This window comes from Euprymna scolopes, chromosome 8 (assembly GCF_053919585.1).
Source record: "Euprymna scolopes isolate OS-2025 chromosome 8, ASM5391958v1, whole genome shotgun sequence".
Taxonomy (NCBI): Eukaryota; Metazoa; Mollusca; class Cephalopoda; order Sepiida; family Sepiolidae; genus Euprymna; species Euprymna scolopes.
Window position 1 is genome coordinate 116,667,851 of NC_136489.1, and position 18,840 is coordinate 116,686,690.

The 18,840-nt window shown below is 30.2% G+C and overlaps 1 protein-coding gene and 1 long non-coding RNA gene across 21 annotated transcripts in view; one reads left to right on the top strand and one right to left on the bottom strand.

The window, feature by feature from the left end:
• The window catches only part of LOC145283718 (complexin), a 665,844-nt gene that overhangs the window by 482,492 nt on the left and 164,512 nt on the right, over window positions 1–18,840 (top strand). The window lies entirely within an intron of this gene.
• Window positions 1,739–4,956, bottom strand: LOC145283720 (uncharacterized). Its single transcript, XR_013868723.1, has 3 exons — window positions 3,945–4,956; window positions 3,371–3,854; window positions 1,739–3,021 (listed from the first exon to the last, which is right to left on the bottom strand). It is a non-coding gene; the product is annotated as an uncharacterized LOC145283720 (long non-coding RNA).

The following is an 18,840-nucleotide window of genomic DNA, read 5'->3' on the forward strand; positions in this document are numbered from 1 at the left end:
ATAGTTAACAGCGGTGAAATTTAAAAAAAAAAAAAATATTACAACTTACTTTCGCCAATTATGTTATAATTTAATTTTCTTAACGACCAACATAATTTTAAGATGTGGAAACTGATTTTTAAGATTTATTGTCTCCAAATTTGTAAGCATTTAAGTTGGGTTATTGAAGCACAAAAATGTAAATTTAAAAAAAATGGCGTCGATTAACTAAAATAGCGGGACAAACAAAAAGTTTGTTTGTCTTGTGTCAAAAAAAAAAGAAGCCCTTTGAAATTAAAAATACTGAAAACAGTTTCAGGACGTTAAAAGTATACAGGTCGGTAGAAAATTAAATTTTAATGTATGTGGGAAATTGTATGTATATATATTTTTTTTTTCCTAGTTAAATATACTGTCAGATTATCTACCATTTTCTTCTAATTATTTTTTCATTCATTTAAACGCTTATATTTTCTTAGGGTTCTTCTTATAAGATGTCAATAAATTATGCAGGAACTGTCCAATGTTCGTAATCAGCTGAAATATTAACACCTATCTTAAGTCTACTCAAATTATTTTCAAGAAATTAACGTTGCCTCTCTTAAAGAAGATATTTACATCAGTATTGTTGCAGCCGTCTAGGCCGGTAAAGATCAAGACAATGTAGTGATATAGTTAACAAAAAGAAGTACACGTCATGATTCTCGGACTATAACTGCCACAAATCGCTCCCCAATAATGTGTTACATGTAATTGTATAGTCTCTTGACAAGTCCATTATTCCTGAAATAAGTATACGTATATCAGTATAAGTATATATATATATATATATATATATATATATATATATATATTAAAAATATAGATGTGTTTGCTATTATATGCCAAATGGCTATCAAACACCTGTGACGTCATCCAGCTGACCAGACTACTGTTTTTTTATTTTTCGTGTGGGCGACGTGGAAGGGTTCTTTGAGTACATTTTTTTTTTCTCTCTCTCTCTTTTTTTTTTTTTTTTTTTTTTTTGTTCAAATCAAGACTGCTACTTTTTTTTTTTTTTTTTGTGGCCTTTTGGTCAAGATCAAAGTGTAGTATCTGTTCTTCAGATGCTGCACTTCTATTTCTTGTTCTCTTTCGGTGGAGGAGAAATCCTTCACGATTGAGACAATTTTTATTTTTGTACCTTTTCTCCACGTTAAAAAACGACCCTGGTGTCTAACTCTGCCCCGTGGGGAGGCATAGTAAATAGGTACTATTGGGAGAGCTGGATATTCTTGCATTAAAAACTTTTACGTTTTCTTTGACTTTGTCCTTTGGTCCACACATCCCAAAATTAAATCAGTTCAAAATTAGACCATGATATGTGACCAAATTTGGTAACACTTGGTCAAGCGATGTAGATAAATAAACAAAGAGACAAATTTGACCGAAACATTACATCTGATAACAAATGAGAAAAATTATCATTTTCATATTATAGACCACAAAATAAAACTGTGGCAGAAAAAGTAAATATACAAATAAATCTTACCAAAGGCAAGATAACTTTTCTACCTACCTGGGTAAGTTTTTTATGTGTTTGTGTGTATGTGTTTTAACTTATTTGAAAGCGTTTATTTACTTTGAAAAATAGTAGCATCAACTCTATCGAGTTAAAACGAAAGAAATTCTAGTGAAAACCATTTGGATCCTCGATAATTGCTCAAAAATCGAAAATTAAACAGAATACTGGTAGAATATTACATTTTCACACGATTTTGGTGACATTTTTTTTTAATGTATTTGTGCCAGTATTGTGTTGTATATTTACTTTTTCATCTCTTTTTGTTTTGTTTTGTTTATTATTGTTAAAAAAATGGCTAAAAAATCCTTAAAAATCTGAAACTATACTCGAATATTTCAACTAATTATGAACTTTAGACAGTTCTTTGTATTTTCCCACGTTCCCAGATCCATAAAAAAAGATTAGCAAGAAGAAAAAATAGTTTTTTAACAAGACATGTTTTAATGGTGGATTTTTTTTTCTCTACTCCTGCATATCTGCTTTTCCAAAACAAGTTTATGATCTGTATGTCTGTCTGTGTGACTGTGAACATGCATGTCTTGTACACGTGGCTTTGAATATTATTCTTATTGCTATAATACTATTCGATGCTTCTGGAAATTCCAATCAGTGCTAAAACAAATACGATTCTAAATATTATTTTGTTGTGTTGAAAATAATTATTCAAAGTTTAAAAACAAGCAAGTAGTTAATTTTTTTTTTTTTTTTTCATTTCGGACAAGTGTTTGTAAAAGGTAGTAATTCTGAATGCATTATTATCTCTGCATGAGATGAAACAAAATTTAGGGTTTGAACACCCATCTGTTTAATTGTGAGGTGAAGCCGACTGTAGGGTTTAAACACCCACCTGTTTAATTCTGAGGTGAAGCTGAATTTAGGGTTGGAACAGCCGCTTGTTTTATTATGAGGTGATGCTGAATTTAGACTATTGACTTCCAACTGTTCATTATCAGGTAATGCTGAATTTAGACTATTGACCTCCACCTGTTAATTATGAGGTAATGCTGAATTTAGACTATTGACCGCCAACTGTTAATTATGAGGTGATGCTGAATTTAGACTATTGACTTCCAACTTAATTATCAGGTAATGCTGAATTTAGACTATTGACCTCCACCTGTTAATTATGAGGTAATGCCGAATTAAGACTATTGACTTCCACCTGTTAAGTATCAGGTAATACCGAATTTATACTATTGACCTCCACATGTTAATTATCAGGTAATACCGAATTAAGACTATTGACATCCACCTGTTAATTATGAGATAATGCCGAATTTAGACTATTGACCTCCACGTGTTAATTACGACATAATACCGAATTTAGACTATTGACCTCCACTTGTTAATTATGAGGTAATGCCGAATTTAGACTATTGACATCCACCTGTTAATTATGAGATAATGCCGAATTTAGACTATTGACCTCCACCTGTTAATTATGAGATAATACCGAATTTAGACTATTGACCTCCCACCTGTAAAATATGATATAATTCCTTATTTAGCCTATTGACCTGTTAATTATAAGATAATGCCGAATTTAGACTATTGACCTCCACCTGTTTATTATGAGATAATGCTGAATTTAGACTATTGACCTCCACCTGTTAATTATGAGATAATGCCGAATTTAGACTATTGATATCCACCTGTTAATTATAAGATAATGCCGAATTTAGACTATTGACCTTTATCTGTTAATTATGAGATAATGCCGAATTTAGACTATTGACCTCCCACCTGTAAAATATGATATAATTCCTTATTTAGCCTATTGACCTGTTAATTATGATATAATGCCGAATTTAGACTATTGACATCCACCTGTTAATTATGAGATAATGCTGAATTTAGACTATTGACATCCACCTGTTAATTATGAGATAATGCCGAATTTAGACTATTGACCTCCACCTGTTAATTATGACATAATACCGAATTTAGACTATTGACCTCCCACCTGTAAAATATGATATAATTCCTTATTTAGCGTATTGACCTGTTAATTATGACATAATGCCGAATTTATACTATTGACCTCCACCTGTCAATTATGAGATAATGCCGAATTTAGACTATTGACCTCCATCTGTTAATTATAAGATAATGCCGAATTTAGACTATTGACCTTTATCTGTTAATTATGAGATAATGCTGAATTTAGACTATTGACCTCCACATGTTTATTATGAGATAATGCCAAATTTAGACTATTGATATCCACCTGTTAATTATGAGATAATGCCAAATTTAGACTATTGACATCCACCTGTTAATTATGAGATAATGCTGAATTTAGACTATTGACCTCCACATGTTTATTATGAGATAATGCCAAATTTAGACGATTGATATCCACCTGTTAATTATGAAATAATGCCAAATTTAGACTATTGACATCCACTTGTTAATTATGAAATAATGCCAAATTTAGACTATTGACCTCCACCTGTTAATTATGAACAGAAGTCAAATTTACAGTCTTGATCTTCATCTTTTAATTATGACTTATCCAGGATATAGACTATTACTTTTTATTCATGAGGTGAAGTCAAATTTTAGCTCTTGAGCACCATCTCTTAATTATGAATCAAATTTAAGTCAATCGTATGAAACTCCAATTTTTAATTTTAAACTGTCGAATTCAGAGTATAGATTGCCTTCTTTTAATTATGAGGCGAAATTGAACTTTGGTCTGCAACTTCAATCTCTTAATTATTAGAAAAAGTCGGATTCAGGCTGCCAGCTGCATATTTAATCATGAGATTAAGGTAGATTCAGACTATAGACTGACGTATCTAAGTCGTATTTAGGATCTCAACCTCATCTTCTTAATTATGAGACAATCTCGAATTTAGGGTCTCAACCTCCACCTTTTAACTATGAGACAATGTTGATTTCAGGGCTCCGCCCTTCACGTTTTAATGAGGCAAAGTCAAATTTAGGGTCTCGACCTCCGTCTCTTAATTATAAGGCAGTCGAATTTAGTGTCTCAGTCACAACCTTTCAAAGTCGAATTTAATATTTCCACCCTAAATCCAGCATTCTTGACTGCTATCCCAGACTAATATTAATGTTAATAAATGACATATTTTCACCATCATCATCGTCAATCCTGTTTAGTTATATCACGAGTTATCTCATCTTGTCAAATAATCGTCAAAATGGCTACTTTTTAGAAACTCGTTTATTTTCAAAATTGACAGACATTTTAAATGAAATCTACTTGCTTGTTTTCAGTCAAACTTGAAATAATAATTATCAAGACAGCATTCCTGCATAAGATAAAATTATAATTTCATTTAAATATTTTAGTTGTGGCTCTAATTGCAACAATCATCACTTATTTTGTTCTGGTCCTTTCGGTCAGAAAATAATAAAGAAATTAAAAAAAAAAAAAAAAAAAGAAGGAAACAATTCGCAAAGAATTCAGTAAAAGTGTGCGATTATCTGTCCAATATGATTTTTAAAATATTATTTTTTGCTTCTTTCAATTAAAGAAAATTTGTTCTGGAGCAAAAAGGAAATCCACAAGGCATACAAATGAATGAATTATTATTAATACTTTATGTTTAGTAAAAATACTAACACATTATTAATTGCCAAAAAGAATAATAATAATAACAATACAGAAAAGAGTGTAGTTAATTAAAAAAAATATTATTTGAGTTTATGTTTGGCCATTTTTTTTAAGGAATTTTCTATAAAAAAAAAGCAACATTTTTTTTTTATTAAAAATATATTATTGTAAACATTTCCAGGATATAAGTTTTAGGATTTTAATGATAATAATGAAAGCCTGGGTCTAACATTTTATGATCATAATGATAAAAAAAATCTTGACTCTATTTTTTATTATCATAAATCTTGACTCTATTTTTTATTATCATAATGAAATAATTTTGGGATCTAATTTTTTTATGATTATAATGATAAAAAATCTAGGGATCTAATTTTTTTAGATTATAATGATGATTTGGTAAGCGCCATATTCCACCTTTAAAAATGGACACAATAAAGATTAAAATTAATTATGTATATATATAAAGGTTTGTAAAAATTTTATATCGTTCAAAAAATTCTTATAAATCATTTACATATGTTTAAACTATGCAGGGTCCACATTTTTATATTTGGTTTACAAGTTCTCAAATGTTAACTATTTTGCACTTTTAACGTTTAAAAAAATCCTGCAAATCATTTCCACACGTTAAAACTATGCAAGTTCATAGAGAATTTTTTTCTAATGCATTTTATATAAATTATGTATTGTTATCTTCTGGCTTTACTAATTCGCAAGTGTTAACTATTCTGTACTTTTACCATATATATGTATATGTATGTATATTAAGCAAAACAAATATCTCGGATTCCTAAATATATTCAAATATGTCTTAATATGCCAAAGAGAAAAAATATATTTTAATGAAAAAAAAAATTCTCATCTTGATACAATTATTTCTGCTGATTTCAAACGTTGCAAATTGTTGAAGAAACCCCCCCTGTTTTGTTTTTAATAATTTTATTTGTTAATTAATCTAAAGAATGATCTTTTACTGCATTAAAATTCTTTCAACTTGATTTTTAATTTTCAACATTGTTCTGCCACGATAATTTGATCCCTTCCACGCCAATTTTTATTTTTGCAAAAAAAAATTTTTTAATGAATGGAGGGAATGAATTAGTTATTTTTCATAAATAACTAAGAATATTTATATTATAATTATTAACAATATTATTAATTACGAGAAGGATCTTGTGGAATATGTTTCTTATTATTTTAAAAAATTATTTGTGAGTTAAATTTTTGTTTCCAAATATATAAAACAAAATACATTTCCTAATTCATTTATTACTTTTAAGAATATCTTTCTTATCGTAACAACAAGTGTTAAAACGAATATAATTTTAAGTCGGTAACAACAACAACAACAGAATTCGCTTTATAACATCTTAATCGATTTTGGAACAATTCATTTTTAGATAGGTGAAGATCTAAATTTTGTTGGCAACAGTGACACCAAATAAGCATCAGTTACTTTTCGCAATTAGATAATTTATTTTTAAACGGGTGGGGAAGCTGATAATGTACTTACAAATGATAATACAACGTATTATAGAAATCATTGGGTGCTTATTTAGATTGGCACTTATGGCGATAAAAAAAAATGAAGAAAAGCTTTTAACTTGTCGCAAAATGAAGATGGTATACTCCAAAATATCACAAAAATTGATCAAATAGTTTTTGTTTTGTTTTTTGTTTTTTTTTTTGTTTGTTTTTTTAAAAAAACAAATTCGATGTTTTTTACTGGTAAGTGAAAGCTGAAATCATTTTATATTTTATATTTATATTCGAATTTAATATTCTTCAAATTTTGTTTTTAATTTATGTAAAATGGCCCTTCTAAAATAATGCTTTTTTAATTTAAACATTTTATTTTCTGAAAAATAAGTACACGTTTTGCTCATAAATTATCGTTTAGTTTTAAATCTTACATTTCAATTGTTTTTCTGACATTATTAAAAAAAAAAATTTTAATGAAAGTCGGTTGTCTGTCCTTGATTCTACTAAGACCGCTACTTTTTTACCTCTCATCGACTCGGAGTAAAATTTGATTTTCTTGAATAAAAAGAAAATATTTGATCAAATCATGTGATTTTTTGAATATTTCATCTTCGTTCCATGAATGGTATACACATCATACAGACTTTTCTATATTTTCTTTACTTTTAATTGCCACCATAAGTGCCAATTTGAGTAACTACCGATTATTGTTAGTACAACTAATACTACTACCTGATGTAAAATTTCCAGCCTTTTTCTTGATTATTTTCATTTTTTTATCATTTTTTTATCATTTTTTTTTACTATGAATTTACTAAAAGCCAAAAATACTTCATTTTGGCTTTAAATGTTTATAAAATTTTAAAACGTGTCTATTTATAAATATATAAACACATTGTTGATATATATATATATCCCTTTTATCTTGTAAAAACTGCTGATTAATTTTTTTTACATTTCCGTCAAAATTATTTACAAAAATCCCTTTACATATCTGAAAATTTCCTCTTGCTGAATTTTTAAAAAAAAATATTTCCAATAATTTCCTACTTAAGTTGTTTTTTTTTAAATTATTTTACTTTTGCATCTTTTTAAAATACTTTAATTTTTTTATTTTCAATGATTTAATAATTTTATTTAATTCCCATTGCCAGGAATAATAACACCACATTGTATGATGGAAATCCTGTAGCATATGACTTACCATTTTATCATATTTGAGTCTTTGCATCAAGGTCAAATCCTTACCTGATTGGTGCATTTTCTTTCTTTTTTTTTCTTTTTTTCTTTTGATGAATTAACAGCTTACATCAAACTTGAGCCAAGATATTTTTTTTCATTTTTAAGAATCATCTTTATTCTCAATTCATTTCTAAAATATTTCCCTTTCAAGCTCAAATTATTTTCCTTATTTTTTATTCACCAAAACCTGTGAAATTAATTAAAAGATCTCAGTTTAAAATTTTCGATTTGATTGGCAGCCATTTTTCTTTTTGGATGATCTCATAGCAATTCAACTAAATTCTTATTTGACTGTATTGCATTTTGTTTCAACGAAATAAAATTAAAAAGAAAACTTCAAAAAACTTCAAAGATAGTTTGCATATTCTTTAAAATATTAATATTTTCAAATGATTTTGCTGACCAAATGCATTAACAAGTTTAAATCCAAAAAGGTAATATTTATTCTGGTAATTTTGAATTACAGATGGTATGCGTTCCTCTGAGATTGGACTCTTTGATCCAGTGTCCATTTCTGGATTCAATACATTTTTAGTCCTGAATATTACCCTTGTTTAAGCCATTGCTTTCTACTGGAGAGTGTGTTCTGTGAGTCTAGAGAACTAGTTGACATCAGTAATTCAACTTTTACCAAAATAGATTCGCTTGGTCTCTTGGATATTTGTAACTTCATAGAAACGCTATTGGATTTAACCAATAAACAGTTAAAGATAAATGATTTACTTTTCAAAATGTAATCCATCAAATACTAATTTATAAGGGTTAAATGTTGAATCCAATACCTTATATTCAAACGGACATTTCGAAGGATTAGGTGATACCTTTGATTCCATGTTTACCAAAAGGTGTAACATAACTGCCAAGCAGTTGTAAATACTCAAATATGCATGTAATGTTTGTTTTTTATTGGGTGTATTAAACACTCTTCTCTTCGTTCTTTTCATTTCCTCCGCCTTCCACTTTCTAGTCATATTCACTTTCTTCATACTATGCTATCTCTTACCACACCTCCTCATGTGTATTAACATTTCACCCTCCTTCTAATCATTTGTATCTTCTTCTTCTTCTTCTTTTCCAGAGTACATTTTTACTCTCCTCCTCCGTTGCATTATATATTTTCTCATCTTTTCTACTGTTATGCTTCTCTTCTTCCTCCTTCTCTATAAGTTTTTTTTGCCATTCTCTTCTTCCTCCTGCTCCTTAATGTTATGTCTCCCTAATGTTATGCGTCGCTTTCTCTTCCTCCCTGGTGTTATGCTTCTCTTCCTCCTCCTCCTTCTCCCTAATGCTAAGCTTCTTCTCACCGTTTTCTTCTCCCTTAATATTATGTCTCTTTCCCCTCCTCCCTAATGTTATGCTGCTTTTCCTCCTCCTTCCTGGGGTCACGCTTTTCTTTTTCTTCTGTCTCTTAAACCCTAATGTGATGCTTGCTTTCTTCCTCCCCTTTAATGTTACGTTTCTCTCTCTTTTCCTCTCTAATGTTAAACTTCTCTTCCTTCTTCCTCCTATTATGCATCATTCTCATCCTACTATACCTCTTTCTTCGACCCTCATTTCATTTTTCCTCACACCTTCTCTATTCAGATATGCCTTCATCCTTTTTATCGGCCATTAATTTTTTTTTTAATTTTTTGTTTTTTTTTTCCATTTCCTTGTTTCGTTTCAAAAGAAGCAAAAATCAAATGAAAAAAAAAATGGAGAAAAAAAAAAAACATTTTTTTCCATAACCCAAAATTTCCATGCCTACTACGCAGAAATCTTTCAAATAAAAATAAAAAATAAAACGAAAGAAATCATTCAAAATATATTCTACATTGTCAATCATTTGTTTTCATTTCTTTTTTGTGGTTATCAAAGTAAGATATTAAACACTTTATTTCAAAGGCAGTAAGTTAGCTTAATTGAATTCAAACAATATCTTTTACATTTAAAACTCAAACATAGTAATATATATTATTATGAATAAATAATAATGATTAATAATAAAAATATTAATAAATAATTATTTTGAATAAAACGATAATAACGATGAAGGTCGTAAATAACAATAATAGCATATTACTTGTATTGATCGGACTATTGTTCCCATCTTCAGTGTTATTTGTGCAACGTGTTGGTCTGATTGTTTTTCGACCGTCTTCAGGCATGTTGGTTACACCAAAGGATAATACCTGAAAACGTGCCACATTGTACATACCATACATAAAGAGCCTGTCCGAAAACATTAAAAAAATATGCAGTCCATATGACAGCAGAACAATATTAAAGAGTGATTCGACGTTCAAAAATCACCTAGTACGAGTCAAACCCCGGACTAAAAGTCTCCTGACAAAAACTGTGTATATGAGATTTCATGCAACTGTGGAAAACTATACAAAGGTAAGACCGGTTACCCTCTAAAGGTAAGGCTAGAAGAACACCATAAAGCTGTGACACGAGGAGAGGTCGAAAAGTCGGGACTAGTTGATCACATTTGGAAAGAAAAAGGAACACACTTCCCTTTGTGGAACGAGGTTCTAGAAGTGTAAGCCATTTTGAGTTTCAGAACAGTTTCAGATGGTTCGCTGTTACACACAAGTCCTGGGAGGTGACTTGTTTGTAGTAGACAGTTCCACAGAACAAAATATTCTTACCATGTCGAAACCCGGGAAAAGAACATGTGAAATTGCTCCAGAAAAGGTTTAATATTTATGAAGCAACTCTGGTTTCTGATTGGTTGGTAGCAGAACGTGAACTAATTTGATTCGTCAGTTCTTAGCAGCATCGTTTATAAATAGAATCGTCCGACTGTGTGGGATCATACCCCATTAATAGGTCCAAAATATTGCAACAGAGGTCAAAATAATTGACGGAAATGCTTGGTGGAGAGACAGGTGACTCAAGGAGGCAGCACATATGCTAAAAAAAGAAAAAAGTACTAAGCAGACCAAGATTTTAATAGCATTTAGGAGTTCCTAATTGTAGAAAAAACAAACATTGTACACCCTTAAAATTTTGGCAATGAAAGGGATATAATCCCCTAACGATCTTTATTAGAGTTTCCTCTTCTTTGTCAACCAATTTTTACACAAATTCAAAACTATAAGCATAAAATAGAGACTAACTCACAGAATACGAAAATACCTATGGAGCCAGTAACTTTTCTCTTTTCTTTTTCAAACAACAACCAACATGTCTGAGGATAGTCGAAGGACAATCCAACCGAAATGTTGCACAAACAACGCTCAAGATGAAAACAATAGTCCGATCAATACAAGTAATACAAATAATCAGCCCTTATCTAAAAAAATTCAGAAATTTGATAATAATAATAATAATAATAATAATAATAATAATTTTTTAAATAATATAACTATTTTTCAAATAATGCATTATAGTAACAATAATGAAAATAATCATATCAAAAAAGGAATAATTTTTAAAATGATAATGATAATAATGATTATGGTTATAATAGTAATTCAGAGAATTACATTAGTAATAACTTTGAAAAGAATAAAATTTTATTTCGAAAATGATAATTATGAATGAATTATCGTACTACTAATAATGAAAATAATACAAATATTTTGAAAACGATAATATTAATAATAATAATAATAAAATAATGATAATAAAGGATAATGATAGCAATAATAATGTAAATAATTTCGAAAACGAGTATATTAATCATACTAAGAATAATAACATTGAAACAATATCAGTAAGATTAAATGAATTATATGAATAAAGATAGTAATGATTAAAAAAAATAATTAAGAATGATATTAATGATGCTAATATATGTCATAGTAATAAATCATAACTAATTATAATATTAAACAATTATAATTATCGTAATAATAAATTGTTGTCACTAGGATTCTAGAGAGCACCATCTGTTTCTGCCAGTGAGCGATCATCGGAAATGATGCGCTAGTGGGTAAATAATAATAAGAATAATAATTAAATGAATGGACAGTAATGATTGCATGTTGTTTATGGTTGACATATTGTATTTGCTGTACAAAACACATGAACATAGAAACCGTTAAAAATGGCTGAAAAAATATTTATAGCTGAATTAGATGATTTTTCAATTAGAATTAAAGCATAATAAATTATTATAATATATACTATTAAATAGTGATTTCTTTTACCTTGGAAATTCACGTATTTAAAGTTCACAATATATATATACATATTAAGACGAAAATTTTTTATACCATTAATACTTTATTAAGATTTATTATTAGAACGTGTGTGTGTATATATATATATATATATATATATATATACACACACCCTTTTTCGGGGTCAACGGCCAACTAGCACCGCGTGTGTTAGTGTGTATGTATGTGTGTGTTGGGATGGAGAGGGCTCCCGTAAGCCGTGGTGAAGGCAACCTTTCTAGGAGAAGCAAATCTCTGATTTAAAAACAATAAAGCGGGAAACCAGTACCTGCATTAAGCTGGTCTGCGGTTTAACTTGTTGCTGGCTATCTTGCTCTTTCTTTTGGCTGGATCTCAACATTTTGAACCGAGAGATAGACTCAGCTGTCGTACAAAGCTAAGACTCTGTAGCATCATCTGTGCATAGATACTCCCTCAGGCATTTGTCTATTAAAATGGTCCTGTGGCGATGGAAGTCATTTTGGGGCTCATGGACTTTAAGTGTCTGAGGGAGTGGCACTTGTCTGACAAGATGTTGAAATCATCATCATCATATATATATATATATATATATATATATATATATATATATATATATATATATTAGTATAAAGATTAATAATTGTAAATTAGGAATCAGTTTCAAAAGGAGAAATAAACAAAATCAAATTGAGTGTACGATTGTTTCGGAAACAATATTCATTTTATTAATATTGACAAAGAATGTTTTTTTGAATATAGTCTCCTCATCAGCACGAAAAAAATATTAATCTTTATACTCAATATTAATATAGCTCTAGGATAAATATACCTATTGAGCTTATTATATATCTACAGTACTATGAGCACTGTTCTTTTGAAGTATTAATACATTAAAATAAACTTTGCTCTTTTAGACTCCAGGTCTAATTTCCTCTCTCTCTCTCTCTCTCTCTATATATATATATATATATATATATATATATATATATATATATATATATATATATATATATATATATATAAAGTTTTTCTTTTTCTTGGAAAAACTATATTAAAATTTTTTTTAATCCTAAGCCCTTCGCTTGTAAGTCAGTTCACCCCTTGGAATAATTCACACTAATCATACCTACTAGTTGTTTACCATGAAAAACAATTTCTGGGATTTAAAAACAAAACAGTATATTAAATCATGGCTCCCAAATGAATATGCCGAGGAAGAAAATCCTACTCATTTTGAAACTTTACTTAAATGTAATTTTACTAGTAAAAGAGTTTTTTCAGAAACATGCGTACCTATGTTGTTGAATATCGATTTCCACAGATAGATTATCACTTTTAAAATTATAATTAAGATTCTTTTGACCTTTTGAAATCCATCCAACATATATATTCATATATAAATTGTGTGTGTGTGTGTGTGTGTGTGTGTGTGATCATCTACAAGAGCTAGTTTATCAGCTACAACAACTGATCAGTATAGCTAGACTTAACAAGTGTATCTATGTTGAGATTCTAAATCTGAATTGCTGGTCACATCTAAATATGATCAGCAACCAAGCACCTTATCCATCGCACTAAAAAACTGGCCACTAACTATATATTTATTTTTTCTTACATACAAAACAATGTCATACCCTCGGTTTCATATATATGCAACTAGTAGTCTGCCCGGCTTTGCCCAGTCGTAAAATATATTTTAATTGATGCAGATTTCATATTTATTATTGTAGAACCAATACTCCATTGATTATTATATTGTACCCAATATATAATAGTGATTTCAAAAATAAAAAATATATGGATTGGATGCCCTCAGCTAGAATCGAAACCAAAACATTTATTGTTCCAGTTTTAGTCATAACTGTTTCAGCTATTATCAGATGGATAAGAAATACTTTAAAATGAACAAACTTTAACATATAAATGTATATTTGCGCATGCGTACCAAAGCATGTTAAGTGTACTTACACCTGCTAAGTTCCAATTTCTTTTTCAATTTCGACCCCTTAGTACCTATTTCTACCTGCTAAAGATCAAATCGAATTTGTTTCACGGGTCTAAATCCCCTATATATCAAGTTTCAAGTCTGTAGATAAAAAATTGGCAGAGGAGTTTGGTAGAGACCGTTCCCCAGACAGATAAACAAACAGACAGACATGGTCACACACACACACATCCCCCCCCACACACATATAAGAATACTCATATTTAAGGATGGGCACTATTGGCAGAATTATAACTAAGGCAATCAACTAGCAATGCACTGTTCACGACTTTCACTCATGCAAACACTCTAGATTGTCATTGTGTTCGTTTAATAGTTCTTAATTAATTCCAGTAACAATTGTTTGGTGGCCCTGAGATAGAGGCTCAGCAAATGGAGTAAAAAGGTGGCTTTGTGACTGGTTTCGAATCTCATAACCGGCAGGGATTGTTACCCTACATTGATTATTGCATAAGCATGAAACACTAATGTCTGTAGGTATAAATGAATAATTATTTAATTATAAATATATATTAATAATTAAAACTCTATGGCCCGTCCAGGCTTGTTTGCTTGTCTCCAAGGATCGGGTCGCTCCAACTTTTAAAAATGGATGAGAGGTGAATTTATTTTATATATATATATATATATATATATATATGCTTTTGAGCGTGGCTCAGAAACTAAGGAATGAGGATGGAGGGTTGTAGCTGATGCCACCCAAGTCATATACATATATATTTTTTTTAGTTTTGATCTAACTACTATATATTGGGTACAATATAATAATCAATAGAAAATTGTCTCTATAATAATAAATCCTTTATCTGCATGAATTAAAATATCATTTAAGCGTATCTTACGACCGGGCAACATCGGGTGGCCTGCTAGTGTATGTATATATATATATCTCTATCTCTATATAAATAAAATGAACTCATTTTTTCACATCTGATTTTGACATTAATAGGATTAAAAATCAAGATATTTCATGCAAATATAATATGCACAAACGGCAGAACAATATCTGAGGTGTGTTATAGGCTTATTATTTCTCAAATTCCTCGATAATCTTAGATTTCTATACTTTTTCTGCTGAGAAGTCACGGCCAAAATCGGTTAAGATCAATGGAAGTGATAAAATATTTTCTCTGACATAAATTCCTCCTCCCCCTGCCACCACTTAACACCGTTTGGGGATCGTTCACAAGGAACAGTTGAGAAGAGAACACCGGTTTGACTTCGTAGTTCTTTCATGTGAAGTTATTTAAAATCACTAAACTAAGCTGCAGTGCTCTGTGGCGTAGTGGTTAGCGTGCTGGACAATTCACATTATATTTTCACGTTCGCGCCGACCTACCGTAGTCGTTTTTTTTGTTTTTGTTTTTTTTTCCTAAACAACTGGAATGGACTTTTCTTGGTGGCCGAACTGTTAACGTTGCAGATGTTTGTTTTTTTTTTTTTTTTTTTTTTTTCACACTTTATTTTCCTACTTTTACTCATGACTCCGGGTTTGATCCTTCCTACTTACCTACCATAACATTTTTAAAAACTCCCCCCCCCCGTCCCGGAAACAAAAACTCGGGCAACGCCGGGTACCCTTGCTAGTATATATATATATATATATATATATATATATATATATATATATATATATATATATATATATATATATATATTAGTAAAATATCCACGCATGTATCACTTTCAGAAAATGTCTGTAAAATCGGCCTGCAAAAAAATTTAAACAAAACCAATAAATTTTAATTCATTGTTCAGGATTTGGTCGGAAATTTAGAAGCACGTATTAGAATATTATTTTTATTCTATTTCTTCCCTGTGAAGGAGTGATAATTTTCGGGAAACCTTTTCTCCTTTCTTACATATAAGAATTGTTCATATATTTGGATTAAAATCATTGACTTTTAATAATCTAGAAAAAGGGTTGATAATAAACTTGATATGCAGGGGAAAAATATACCGAAGCAGCCGAACGAGAAAAACATTAAAAATGGTGTTATTTCAAAAGTGTAAAACTCTGGTTCTATTATCACTTGCAAAGGATTTAATATCTTACAAAAAAAAAAAAAATAGAAGAAAAAAAATGGAAGAAAAATAAAAACCTACATAAAAAGAAATTTAATTTTCTGAAAGCTTTGAATCTTTCCATATAAGCAGAACCCAATTATTCCTGCATTTTTAGAAGAAAGCGTTTCTTTTTTTATTATTATTTTCTTCCTTTACTTTTAACTAGATGTGCCTACCCGGCGTTATTCGGGATTCAGTAATGTCATTTTCATTTTTAATAATAAGGTGTAGATCATGTATGACGTTATTACTATTGAGATAGAAAAAATAAACGCTCATATAAGGGAGGTCCTGGATATGACCTTAAACTATATCCGATGGTGAGGCTCCAGCTTGCGGGCTTCATGGGAGTGGAGCCACCCTTTAATTGCCATTGCTCTCAGGTCCACTCTGACTCGGAGTGGTATTACCTGTTAAGGTCCCAGCTATGGGTTGAATAGAAACCGACTTGAAAAAAAAATATATATTCTATTAAAAGATTTTTCTTCAAAATAACTGGATTCGGCATTAAATAATCTGAAAAGGTTGATATGCCGTAAAATAAAAACAACAAACCAACCATTCATATAAGGGAGATAATTCCTAGTTTAACTTTCAAGTTAGATAAGAGTTATTTTTCTTGTTGTGTAGCAGGGACAAGACATTCATACAACGGGGACGACGATGGGACAATTATAATAGATTACACACAGTTCATGTTTATAACATATAGGAGATACGAATTCATTATTGAAAAAGAGGATTCATATAACACTTTTGCAGAGGGGGATTCAGTTACATTTTGGAGGAGGATAGGGTGTTTCATACAAGGTCCGTTTTCAAAAATTATCACAAAAAGCACATTACCTTTCAGAGTATGAAATAACGACGAAGACTAAGGTTTACAAATACATGATGATGTTTATTCTCCCAGCTGGTTAAATTGATGATCAGGAATTCAACTGCCTTTAGATTTCTACATTTTCTTGTTTCCCTTTCTGGTCGCTTCAAAAAGGGCTTCCACGAACTCAGCTTTCCTCTCTGACTCTGAACGACTCTGCCCGAACTCTACTCTGACTCACTGAATATATTGGAAATATCCTTTCTTTGTGACGTCAGAGACGTGCTCCAGTCATGTGAATGTTTTCTCACGTGGATTTTACATATCGCATGCATCCAACCCGGCAAAACAAAGGCATTCCTTAACTTACACTGTCCGATATCTGACCTAACTAATTGTATCATTATTTCTAAACACAATAAACAATTCTTAAATTCCTAAAATCGTATCTAAATAGCAATATATAGTCACTTTTAAATTTTGAATACTCGGTTCGATTCTAGTCTTTTCCTTTTTAACAAATATTATTTTAACTTATCTACGTTGTTCCTTCAATTACTGGGATCTGTCCCCTTCCATGTTAAGATAAACTGTGAGATTGTCATGGAGATGATAGACGGCGTGATGTATAAATAGCTGAAATGTACATTACCTTTCATTTTTCAAAACCGACAAAGACAAAGGTTTACAAAAAAAGAAAAGTTTGACCTTTTATTCCATCCGGATGATATGATCAGGGATTCAATGCCTTTCAAATTCTATATTGTCTTTTATCCCCCCCCCCGGTCGTTTCCAACAGGGTTTCAGCTTCCTAACTCCGAACTCTCCTCAACTTTCTACCCTTACTAAAAGTAACTCTCTAAATATATTAGAAACTTCTTTCTTTGTGTCGTCAAAACGTGCTCCAGCCACGTGAATATTCTCACATGGATTTTACATATCCATATGTATTTAACACGCCTTTGGCTACACAAAGAAAACTCCTAAACGGTTTTTATTTTCCATTGTTCTAACTCTGACCTCTGGTTTATCATTATTCCTAAACACAAGAGACAATTCCTAAAATCGTATCTAAATAACAATGTATATTCACTTTTAACTTTTGAATACTCAGTTCGATTCTAACCTTTTCCTTTTAACAAATACCATTATCAACTTTAATTACTGAGATATGTCCCCTTTCATGTTACATTCTTACATTATTTGAGTTATGCTTAGAAATAGAGACTATTTACGAATGACGTATCTGTTGCTGGCATCATAACAGTTTAAGTAGTTTTCTTAAAACAAATTTATTAGTGCTGTTTATATTAGTCAAATAATTGTAAGAAATAAACATAATTCAGTGAAAAATGTCATTGTTTATCTAAAAACTAAAATAGATAGAGAAACAATTATTTTTTTCTCAATGACTGTAGATGACTTATTTTTTAGATGATAATTAAAAGTCTCAATTTTACTAATTTTTTGGACCAGTATAATATTAAAAAAAAAAACACTGGGGTAAAGTATGTCTTTTATTGCAAAGAACATGGTGCAACAATAATATATAAAAATTGGCTAAGCAGAATCAAATATCGGTTCGTGAATGCGTTGCTAATTGGCTAAGTAGAATCAAATATTGGTCCATGAATGCGTTGCTACTTGAAAAATCCGACCAACTTAATTGTACATATTCGATGTCAACCACTAGACATTTGATGAAAGGTGTTTACGATTAAAGACACAACCTACAGCATATATTTTATATCTTCTTTCGCTCCCCTTCTCTCTTCCTCTTTTTCTCTCCCTCTCTCTCTCCCTCTCTCAATCACACACACACTTATGCACACACGTACATTTTAAAATTTATTTCAACTAATCTCAAAAGAATTATAATAAAAAAATCAATAGCAAATAAATAGTAAATATTGATAGCCATCCACAAACAAAAATAATTGCCTTTAAGTTTTTCATTAACGT